Below are 12,992 nucleotides of genomic sequence, written 5' to 3' on the forward strand. Positions count from 1 at the left end.
ATGTAATGGACCAGGATCATTTCCAAAGCAGAAAATAAATGAAAATTTGACATGTAAACAATGAGAAAAATATCCTTGGTGGGGAGAGTGCAAGAAATTTATCTAAGACATGAAGAATAAAAATGTTGGTGTCCCTGCTTAGCCAAGCAAAATTGGAATGTCAAGTTATTCTTTAATAATGAAAAGCTAATGTTGTATGTACATTGTTCATAGGATGACAGACCTAGAGATGGAAGGGACCATGGAAGCTGACAAGTCCAAACTTTTCATTTTATACAAATGAGAAAAATGAGGTCCACCAAATGATTTTGTCTTGTTTTACTCTGGTACTAATTGTCAGAGGTGGGATTTGAGCCTGGGTCCTGAGATCCCAGAGCTAGTATTTTCTCCACTGCACCATGTGGTATCAACTAGAAGGGTTATTCTGATGTCACATTGAATGACTTTCATGTTTGCCAGAAATGCCAGATTTGTGTGTGTGTGTGTGTGTGTGTGTGTGTGTGTGTGAACAATTGGTCTTAATGGTGAGGAGCTGCCCACTTGATATTTGTAGTAGGTTAGCAGGTATTGATGATAGCTGAACCTGACTTAGGAGAGCCTAAGAATTTGTAGTGGAAAGTTAGCCAGTCAGGAGAAACCTGAGTTTAAATCTCCCTGTTGATGCCTTTTAGTTATGGAACCATACATCTATCATATAAAATCATAACAAAAATAATAACTAGAATTTTTATAGGGCTCTGAGGTTTGCAAAGTGCTTTATCAATAGCATCTCACTTGATCTTCATAACAGCCTTGTGAAATAGATTCTGTAATTAAGGTAGTGAATATCTGTCTGAGACTGTATTTGAACTCAGATCTTCCTGATGTTAAATTCAGCCAGCATTCTATTCATTGAGCCCTCTAAGAATAACAGCAATTTTAGTAGTATTTTAAATTTTATAGAATACTTTACATACATTCTCATAGGATCTTGATAATAACACCAGAAAGTTGGCACTATTATTTTCCCCATTTTATAGATGATGAAATTGAAGTTTTCTTTCAGAGGAATTTAGTGACTTGCCCAAAGTCACACAGATAATGAATATTTTTCCAACATGATGCTCCCTCTAAATTTTGGTTTGCTTATTTTAAAAATGGAGATAATTTAATATCTTATCTAAAAATAAGGTGAAATAGTATCTGCCTTGTTGAGTTGTGAGGATCAAATAAAAAAATATATGTTCATTGTTTTGCCAACCTTAAAGCAGCATGTTAGTTAGTTGTTGTTGTTATTATTATACTTTCTGACTTCTGGCTCCAGATATAAATATGGGACAATTTTTTACATAAGGAGACACTCCATGATTTGCTAAAGTAATAAATTCATCAGACTATAGGGCTTTAAATAGTTTTCCTCACACAAGTAATTTTCTTATAGTATATGAATCCCTTGCTTTTTTTATCACAATATGATATTGGGAAAATGCATTGTAGTAAAACAGACCTGTATGTTTTTCTTCCACTGTGCCAAATACCATAATCCGGGGTTGCATTTCTAAACCAGGAATTAGAATATAATATATTATAATCTTAAATATTTGTCAAAACAAGGCATTCCAAATGTCTTAGTGCAGTTTTAAGCTATGAAAAAACCTTTGGGATGCTGTGTGTGTGTGTGTGTGATCTTCAGTAATCAATTAAATAATAAAATAGTGCTTTAGGTCCTATAAAGAAAGGAAGGAAAAAAGCATTAGTTATGTACTAATCATGCTAAGCATTGTCATTATATAAACTACTATGGAGATAGCTTGGTAAAACAACAAATGAAGACTAAACTGTGGAGCATATGAGATAGAGTTCTATTGAATCAGGGAGACCGAGGTTCAAATCTTGCCTCTGACTTTTACTGACTCTGTAATCTTGGGAAAATCTCTTCGCCTCTCTGAATTTCATTTTTTACATCTGTAAGATTAGATGACCTCCAAAGGTCCCTTCTAACTCTAATTCTATGATCCTATGAATGTACACATAAAAAGTGAAACAAAGGTATATTGAATTAAAGGAAATGTTAATTGGTGAAAGGAGGTCATTCCCTGTAATCTACTATGTTTTTGTTCAGTCATTTCAGTTGTGTCTGACTCTTTATTGACACCATTTTGGAGTTTTCTTGGCAAAGATACTGAAATAGTTTGCCAGTTCCTTCTCTAGCTCATTTTACAGATAAGGAAGCTGAGGTGAACAGGGTGCTGGGGAATCACACAGCTAATAATTGTTTGAAGGTGAATTTGAACTAGTCTTCCTAACTCCATGCTCTATCCATTTTGCCACCTAGTTTCTCTACTGTTGTCTAAGTCAATAACAATTATCCCGTTTTAAAGGAACTTGATGCATAGAAATTTACTATGACAGATTTCACAAATCTGAGAAATGATTTTTATGTTTATTACCATAAACACATGCTTTATAGAACTTTTAAGTTGTCTCAGGTGTTTTAGTAAATGGGTTTTTCTATTATCACTGCATTTAAATTGCCAAAATGCATTACGTATTTATTCTTTGCCTCATCCTTTTAACCCTGGACAAGCTGTTTATTTCTAAAAGCCAGAAGTATCCACAAAGGTCTAAAGAAAAGGATCAGAGACCAGGAATTATATGTTATCCTTGTGTAGAATCTTGAGGGAAGGGATTTGACAGCCTGAATAACTTTTCAGTTGATTTTGAATTTTTTTCCAGTTAAGCTATTTTTTTTATTTCACCTTTACCTTGTAATTTGTTTTTCTGAATAAAGTAATGTTCATTACTTCAATGTAGCTTTACTGATTTACCTTAAATTATTCTTTATGATTTATCTTCATTATGTTTATTTTTAATTTAAATATGTATTTTTATAAAATTTGTTTCTTGGTGAGATTTTTATTGTTTGTCAGGTAAACCTTTTTCCCTAGTGTAATATTTTGCCAAATTTATAATGGAAGTTAAAAGATAGGATTTAATAGAAAGAAGTTGCTATTATGGGTAATTTTCCAGAAGCAAGTCTTTTCTACTTAGTGAGCTCTGAAGGTTACAGAGGAACATTTTATTTACTTCATTTGAGATGGGATAATTTTTGAAAAATGTATATCAGCCGTGGATTTTGCTTAACTAAAGCTTTAGATTTTGGTTTGTCTCCAGTCTCATAGCAGAATCAGATGGGGTTAAGAGATTTATTCAATTTTATTTGTTAGCAGCTATCCCCATATGGTCCTGTAAAATGAATATGTGAAATAGAAGTACTAGTCCCTGACACATGTAATATAATAAATGTCTTATTGGATTTAGTTGGTAGCCCATATTCTCTTTTATATTGATACCAAGGAACTTTTTATAGGATATAGTAATTATTTTCCATGGAGTCATTCTCTCAGATTGCAATATGTTTCCTGAATTTTCCTGACTTTCCCTTGATGGTTTTTGGTCTTCCCTTTGACTTCCATGACATTGCAATCTCATGTATCCTTGATCTTCCTTTTCTGTTTTTGTTTTTCTGGCTCCTTCTCCTGCCATTTAGACCATTTGCCCCTTACTAATTAACTCTCCATTATCCTGATGATCTCAATTACTTATCATCTCTAGTCAGATGACTTTAAATCTTTTTTAAAGCCTAACCTGTATTAAAAACTCCCATCCTTTATTTTCAGCTCACATGAATGTATTAGCAATACTTCAAACTCATTATTTTTAGTATTGAATCTTTCCTTAATTAATCAGTTTCTGTTAATGGAACTATTTCACACCCATTCACTAAGGCTTAGAACCTTGGAATTCTCTTTGATGATTGACTCTTCTCCTTCACTACATACCTTCAATTATATGCTGTTTTGTTGATTCTGCCTTTATCTCTTGTACTTGGTTATTTTCACTCCTCTCACTTTAACCATATTAATTCAATTCCCTACCACTTCCTTACCCAGACTATTGTAATAACTGTTTAATTTAGCTTTCTGCACCTAATCTATCTCCTTCTCAGTTCATCTTTCACATTACTGCCATTACTGTTGCACCTCTCTAATCATGACAGTCTTCCACTAAAAAAACCCATCACTTGTCTTCCAGCACTTAAAGAGTCAAATATAATTCCTGCTCTTGGCATTCAATGTCTTCCACAGTCTTAACTCCATGCTATTTGTCTAGCCTTATCTCATTTTCCTTTACACATTATACATTCCCACTTAACTGAAGTATTCTTAAGTATTTCTGTGCTGATGCTCGCTCATGCCATCTCCTTCATCTCTGTTTGAGGTTCCAAACCCAGTTTTGATGCCTTCTCTTTCATCAACTCTTCTGTGACTCCCTTTTTCTTTACCCATCTCCCCACTGCCTTTTTCTTCAAATTTTCCATAACATTTTGACCATCTCCTCTTACTCTCTCCTTTATATCCTAATTATCTGTGTACTTGTCTTTACCCCTCAAGATTATAAATTCCTTGAAGAGTCTATGTCATATGTATTTCTATTTTTCAGTGTCTTGCACATAGAAGATCATAGAAGATTGTTGAAATCTATCGTATTTTTAACTTCCACAATCTCTTTTTTTTTATTTTTTTTTGCAAGGCACAGGTTAAGTGGCTTGCCCATGCCCCACACAGCTAGGTAATTATTAAGTGTCTGAGACCAGATTTGAACCCAGGTACTCCTGACTCCAGGGCCAGTGCTTTATCCACTGTGCCACCCAGCCGCCCATTTTCACAATCTCTTGAAGAGCAATGAGCTCTGAAGGCTTGCTAATAAGTAGAAAGTAGTTCCTTCAGGGTTAGGAGTGGGAAGTTTTGCTCATAAAATTTAAGGGTTGCTTCCTAGTTCTTGTATTCTGTGAATTGATGAGCAGGCAAGAATGTGCTGGAGTCTCCTTTAATTGGCTTATGAGGCTCCTTTAAATGGCTCTTCTTTAATTGTCCATGGACAACTTGGGTCTCCAAGACTCTTCCAAAGAGTTGACATGAAAACTATTTTCCTCATAATATTAAGACATTATTTGCCCATTAAACACTCTTCTCTTTTTTCCAATTGGCTTGCTAAATTTTCAAGTGGTTCATTCTTATCTAAGAAATTGGCAAATGGTTACAATTCAGTTCTTGATTTACTTTCTTTTTTGTTGTATGGACTTAATGAATATTTGGGAAGATTTTCATGATGCAAATTTAACTTAAAAGTATATAATATACATATTTTCCCCCTGAGAGTTGGTTGTTTAACATTTACTCTCAAACCATAGTGAGTGGGTTAATTTTTTTAAGGTGCTAAGGATATAATATACTGCCATTTCTTCAAGTATATGCATTTTCAAAAAATAACAGGAGAAAAGGGTGGTATTTAATATATCAGAACAAAGGATAGACCATAAGGTAACACAAAGATCACAGAACTGAAAGGGTCCTATGATTTTGTGACCTTTGGCAAATTAGCATTTTATTTGGCAAATTTATTCTGAGACACATTTTCCTTCATTGTCAAATGATGAGATTGGACAAGCAGTACTCATAGTATGATCCATGGGCAACTTAGGTCTCCAAGACTCTTCCAAAGAGTTGACAAAGAAAAATTGTTTTCCTCAAAATATTAAGATATACTTTGCTCATTAAAACGCTCTTTTCTTTTCCAGTTCCATATTTTTGTGAGGCTGTATTTTATCTTTGTAGACTTTAACCAAAAAAATAACAGATTGAAAGCAGAAGCAGATGGGAGAATACAGCTGTCTTTTGTTAAGTTCAGACATTAAAGAAATTTGGATAAATATATAAAAAAACTCATATTTTTGGAGGAAATTTAGTTATTTTTCATAAACTATATCATAGAATTATTATTGTTATCTTAAAATGAATAAATAAATATTTTATAATTTATATATTTATATATAATTTATATATTTATAATTTATTAATACAACAATATTGACAAATATAATCCACATAAAAGCTCTTTGAGATCTTCAATGACTTTTAAGAGTGTAAAAGGGTCCTAAGGTAAAAATATGAGAACTCGTGCTAGTTGATCTCTGAGATCTAGTCTAGCTCTGCTAATCTCTGGATGTTTTAATAATTGATGCAAAATTACAGGCATTAATCTGAGAAATATTTTAAGGGTAAAGTTCCTTGGTGGCCATTTAATATGTTATATCAGCAAGTGCAGGTGTAGCCTGTTTCTAAGTTTAAGTGCATGTGCTGCCTATTATAGGAGATGTGAACTTCATGCAAAATAGGCTAGTGCAGTGAATCTAAGCATGGCAGCAAGGGAAGGAGAATGGGTTGATCTTTATCTGTGTTCAATGACCAGACATAGAAAGTTCAACAAATGGTTAAGTGTAGGCTTTTGAGATATCAGTTATGCTCGTTAACAGCCAAACTTTTTGTCCCTTCTTGTTCCTAATTCTGCCCCCTGGATGTTTGAAGATGAGTATGTAAAATATGGAGACAGCTAGATGTCTCAGTGGATGGAACTCTGGGCCTGAAGTCAAGAAGACCTGAGTTCAAATTCAGTCTCAGACACATATTAGCTATATGAACCTGACCAAGTCACTTAACTTCTGTTTGCCTTAATCCACTGGAGAAGAAAATGACAAACCACTCCAATATCTTTGCCAAGAAAACCCCATGGACAGTACAGTCCATTGAGTCATGAAGAGTTGGCTATAAATGAACACAACAAGAACAACATTGACCTATAAAATTTGAACTCTTAAAGTAAGCAGGGTGAGGGGAGAGGCAACATCAAACAAACATTTATTAAGTACCCACTTCCAATCTGCTGCACTCTTTATAAATATTATTTCAGTTGATCCTTACAACAGTTCTGTGAAATAAGTTCTATTATTGGTATCGTTATTATTATTATTATTATTGTTATCATTTGGCAATCAAGTAAATTAAAGCAGTTAATGCTAAAGTTATTTTTCTGGATGTACAGCTAGTATATAAGGCCAGATGTGAACTCAGGTCTTCAAGTCTTTGGACCCCGCATTCTATCCATTGTACTACTGAGATTAAAGATACCATGGACTTATTAACAGATATTGCTCAAGTAAGTTGTGTAGACTACTTATGGAACTATCAATACTTGAATAATGAACAGAGCTATTGGGTCATGAAGAGTTGGCTAGGACTAAATGCAACAACAGCAACATATAAAATATGGAATCTTAAAGTAAACAGGGTGTGGAGAGAGGCAGCATCAAACAAGCATTTATTCAATGCCTACTGCCACTAAGCTGCACTCTTTATAAATATTATTTATACAAAATTCATTGTTGAAATGAATTTTCTTTAATTTTCCTGCAGTACCGGAAATCTGAATATAGTTAAGTTGTTTGTAAAACAGGGGCGGCTAGGTGGCATAGTGGATAAAGCACCGGCCTTGGAGTCAAGAGTACCTGGGTTCAAATCCAGTCTCAGACACTTAATAATTACCTAGCTGTGTGGCCTTGGGCAAGCCACTTTACCCCGTTTGCCTTGAAAAAAACCTAAAAAACAAAAATAAAAAAAAGATATTGGTAAAACATTCAAAGATAGGAGCTCTAAGAACAGGCTGGGGTTAGAGATGCAGGTTTTGAAAATCATCTCTAAAGGGTTAATAATTGAAGCCATGAGAAAGAATATAGAGTTGAGTTTTTAACATGGGGCTTGTGAATTTGGTTTTAAAAAAATATTTTTGTCAGTATAGTGTGGTCTAAAGGGTAGATTTGTAATCTTTGTATTTTGCCATATGCATTCAGAAACACTATTTTTGAGGACTCCAGGGGATTCACCAGATGGCCATAGTTGTCCATGACACAAAAATGAATATTGGAGAGAGAAAAACCACTTGCCCATTTTCCTGGAGATAGTGACCATTTGAGGGTGACTGTCAATATCTCAAATTTTCAGACTTTGTATCCCCAGGTTTTATAAGGATCAATGCCTCTCATGCAGGAGATAATTAAGGTTGTGGATTTAAATCAACTTCATTTCATTTCTACAACATAAATTGCATAGATTAACAAAGAAACTATTGCCCTGAAAGATTTTGATATTTTCCCAAAAGGTAATTTAATATCAGTAGAAATCACAGTGGCATTTTATGTTTCTTTTTTTCCCCTCCAGAGGAATCAATAGAAATATGTTATTCTATAAGTAGCACTCCAAATGAATAAAGGAAGTTATTTATCATGGTGAAAATACTCTCATTATTGGACAACTTGAAAAAGACAATATCTGAGGACATTTTAATAATATTTTTTCACCTAATTCTTCATTCTTTGTTTGAAGTCCCTTGCCTGACATTTAAGACCCTCCTTAATTTGATCAGTCTTTTCTTATACTGCTGGCTCTATCTGCTCCAACTTAATTTGATAACTCTCTGAACAACTTTAGGTTTTGCCCTGTCTCTACTTCTTGCTCATAGGGTTCCTTGTGCCTGTAATATTTTTGCCTACTCCCTCTTTGTTTATCAGATTCCTACTCATCCTTTAAGGCCAGTCAAATGCTGGTTTATTCATGAAGGTTTTCCTGTTGCCTATGGTCAGTAATTTTTCTTCCCTTGACTTCATATCATTCCTTGTTTTTGCTTCTTGTGTGGTGTACAGTCAGTTTGGCTATAGCAAGACATAGGTGTTACTCAAAAGCACCTTGCCTTGCAAAATTATTCAATAAAAACCATAGGACTTATAGTAAATTGGAGATAGGAATGACACATAAAAAAAAGAGATAGGAACATAATACAAATGGTAGCATAGTTTTCTACAAGAAATGATTAAGAAATACATAAATACTGCAGTGAATTTGTGGTATAATTGACAAAATCTCCTAATAGTTGAACAAGTCACAGCTCTGAGTAGAAGTAGGAGGTCATGGTGGGGCAACTCTCCTCTCCCTTATGTCTTTATTGCACCAAAAAATAGACAATAAATATGGCAGTTTACCTTTATAAAACCTGAACTCTTCTAGTGGAAATGGGAATCAGAATGTATGAAGTGATGCCATCCTACATTCTTACCATTTCTATGGAAGAAATTGCTCACAAACAAACCAGAATTCTGATATGCTCAAAGGATTCCCTGATAAATCAACCAAGTTGGAAAAAAATTGCATTTTCAAAACAAGCCCTATAACAAAACTGATTCTATGTTGTTTCGAATTACAGATAGTTAAGTTGACTTAGCTAGTGGAAAAAGCACAGGGCCTGGAGTAAGGATGACCTGAGTTCAAATTTATCATCAGACACTTATTAGTTTAGTTTTGTGACTTAATCTTTGTTTGCCTCCATTTTCTCATTATAAAATAAGAATAATAATATCTACCTCACAGGATAGTCTTGAGGATCACAAGAGTTAATATTTGTAAAGTGCTTTGGAAAACATAAAGTACTATGAGACACTACTATTGCTATTTGATCTTTATACATCTTTTAGAATGTCCCACTCAAAAAACTTCTTGTAGCACTGAGGTAATCCAGGGATCTTGAACATTCTATTAGAAGAGCCCAAACCCTGGCAAGTCCTACAACTTTTTATTACTGGCTGTGTCAGACTGAAAAATGAATTACTTGAGGACGAATCAGGTTCAATTTGTAAGATTTGTCAACAGCTTGGCCAATCAGTGATGAATTTTTCAGTCACAACAGAGCATGAGAAATTGTCTACTAAGTCAGAGAGGGACTGCTGGTATGAAGAATTCTTTTATTGATAAATTTATGGATCATTAAAGCATGATGTTTCGCCAGACAAGCTAGATCCCCTTCAGTGCTCTGAAGGCTTTCCTGAAGGGCAGTTTCTTTCTTTTACCATCATCTCAAACTCGCAATTAGCTAAATTCTGAAATGTAAATTACCCATTAAAGTTGCCATCTCCCTTATTATATTGATACTCTCCAATGATTAGCACCTCCCAGTAACATTTTACCAATTAACTTCATTAGCTTTTTTTAAAAAAGCTATATTTACTTTGAAAATTCAGCAAGAACAGTACAAACATTCCCTACCACCTATACCCAGGACTGGTGCACTCTCTGTTATACCCTCTTGTTTCCAGAGAAAAGTGGGTTCGAACTGGAAGTAGTTTCTACAGAATATTCATCACACCAAGTTCACTTCCAAATGGTGCATAGCTCAAGAATGAGTTACTGTTACTTTCTCTTGATTGCCCTTGTTACATTTTTGTGCTGGGCCAAGTAAGTTCCTTGAGACTCTACTCCTTGCTAGATTCCTCAAAATTAGGCATAGATTTCAGTTCTCAAATCTCTAGTAACTTGCTTAACCAACTGTTAAAGCTCATAAAGTCTCATACTAGTCTGATACTCCACCTAATATCAAAGACAAGTAATAGCTGGGCTGTGTAGTCATGAGTCACAGTGGTGCTTATCTTGGTGGGAAGAGGAAAGTCTGAAGCTTCTCTTCCTCTCTAGAGGCTTACAACAATCCTCTCTAGAATACATCCAGGCAGGAAAGAAGAGCTGAATTATCTAGTTAGTGCCTTTTGTAAATATCAATCCAAAGGTATCTCTTCTTCATGTGACAAACAGATCTGAATGATCCTGAGTATGTTCTGAAGTTCACCTGGACATTGTAGTAACAGTATTCTGTGAGTATTTGTCCTGTCTGGGCTCATTCACCCTATTACAGGCAGTAGTGGGATTCAAATAAAATAACAACTAATTCTGTGCCCTAATGACTGTTTTAAGTATGCAAAAAGACATACTGAAAATTACTAAAATATTTCATGCATTCAGTACTTACATAAAAACAATAAAAGAGGTACATAAAACTTGATTATGTTATATCACTCACAGTAAGCAAATATAATCTTTATGGAGTGAAAGCAGCCATGTGACTACAGCAGCCAATGTTGGAACATAGGCACAATCAAAACTCATTCTGCTTGTTCTAACTCTCTTTTTTCTTCTTCTACTTACATGACTTTTGAAATGGGCCATAGGATAAGTCTTGAAATCCATATTTCTATTGTTTCATTGTGTTCCAGCTTCCTATTGGTTTCATCATTCAAGGAACAACAGTGTATTCATAATATCTTGGGGGAATTTGGGACATAACATACAAAATGCAAGCAAATGACAGCTTGTCATCCCCTAGTTGTTTGACACTTTCACTATATGCTATATGTTTGTTTACTGAAAAAAAGGAATTAAAATGTAGTATTTCATCAAATGTTTAATGACTTTTAAGAAATGAATAAATAAATATTAGAGTTCCATCAATTTTTTTTCACCTGTGAATGGAATGAATGCTGTTGTTCAGATGAATGTTAAAAAAAAAAGAATAAGGAATGTAAATTTGTGATTTCCACACTGGTCACCTGGACAGCCACCATCATAGAAAGAAACCTGATTACCAGTGCCATTTTATTTACTTATTTATTTGTTTGTTTATTTTGTTTAGGTTTTTTGCAAGGCAAATGGGGTTAAGTGGCTTGCCCAAGGCCACACAGCTAGGTAATTATTAAGTGTCTGAGATTGGATTTGAAGCCAGGTACTCCTGACTCCAGGGCCGATGCTTTATCCACTGCACCACATAGCCACCCCTACAAGTGCCATTTTAATAACTAGTTGGCTGAACATAAAATTAGATATGGGATCTGCCAAACTGGGTTAAACTGACTGAATCCCATTGCTGCATAGAAGTACACTTGGCATTAATCCCTATTAGACTTAAAATCTATGAGGGAAGGGCTCAGGTTTTATCTTCATTTCCTAGTATTTATCATATAACATTTTGTGTTACTGTTATTTGTATTTCTATCTTAATCTCCTGTTATACTCAGAGTTCCAAGAGAATAAAAAACATGCCTTATCTAAACTTATCTAAACGTTCTGTCTCCTTCAAAATCTTAACCCTATCTTATAAATGCAGTAAATTTAATAAATATTTGTTAAAATGCCTGCAGACAAAAATCCTCATGACTTCCTTGGGATTGACAGGGATTGTTCCCTATGTGGGAATGGACTCCTGCATAAACTTAGTATGGTGTCATCAGTATGAATAACTTACCTTCCCTCACTTTTTTGTTTGTTCCCTCACTGTTTGCCCTTCTGAATGCTTTCAGATAAAAGCAGGAGGTCAAAACCCCAAAGGGTCTCCTAGAGGGTATTAAAAATAAAACTTCTAGAGTTCATGAGAGAAATTTCATCTTTATAATCTGAGCTTCCTTTGAGGATTGTCTTTGTTCTGCCTTTTATGAGTTCTGACTTTCTTGTTCCACGGCTATCATCTTGGTTGTTTGACAATTTATCTTTTTGGCTCAGAGAATCAAGACTTCTAGATCATGTGGCCCCAGCCAGTATTGGTGTCAAGGTCAAAATCTTCTAATTTTATTGATAGAACTGGTATCATCACCTCAGGGTCTACTGCTGTATATTTAAATCCTGTCATATTCCTTCAGAACTTATGGGCTTTGGGTTTTTCTGGCAGTTACTTTTATTGAATTCTTGGGCTACATTTAGTCCAAGTTTTCTTGAGAGCAATATAATAGAGCACTATGAATGTCATGATTTCAAATAGATGGTTACTATGGTAACCTGACAGTTTTTATTTTTAATATTAGGATTTTCTTGTTGAAGTAAAAACTTATGTCAGTTAAAGATCTAAGTGAACTTAGAGCTTACTCCTTTGTCAGAACTTAAATTGTACTCACTTTGGAACTCATTGTACCAGAATGGAACTCATTAGTTCCATTTAGCTTAATTCATCAATTTTTAAAATACCTTCTTTGAGCCAAATACTGTGTTAGATGTTGGGGATACCAAACCAAAAACATTTGAGGAATGTACATTTTACTGGGGAAGATGGGGTGGAGAAACAGGGAGAATAATCATGAATAACTCATCTGCTGGTAAGAGACAAATTAAAACAAAATACAGAAAGTTGACTTGTCCTGGATAGTAGCAGAGTGTAGAACTGATGGGTAGATGGTATAGGGAGGCAAATTTAGAGTCAGTATAAGGAGAAAAAATTCTAACCAGCCAAACTGTTTGAAAATGGATTAGGTTACT

The 12,992-nt window shown here is 34.5% G+C and overlaps 1 protein-coding gene across 2 annotated transcripts in view; it reads left to right on the forward strand.

The window, feature by feature from the left end:
* Nucleotides 1-12,992, forward strand: part of SMYD3 (SET and MYND domain containing 3) — a 1,048,891-nt gene that overhangs the window by 291,909 nt on the left and 743,990 nt on the right. The window lies entirely within an intron of this gene.

This window comes from Macrotis lagotis, chromosome 2, assembly GCF_037893015.1.
Source record: "Macrotis lagotis isolate mMagLag1 chromosome 2, bilby.v1.9.chrom.fasta, whole genome shotgun sequence".
NCBI lineage: Eukaryota > Metazoa > Chordata > Mammalia > Peramelemorphia > Peramelidae > Macrotis > Macrotis lagotis.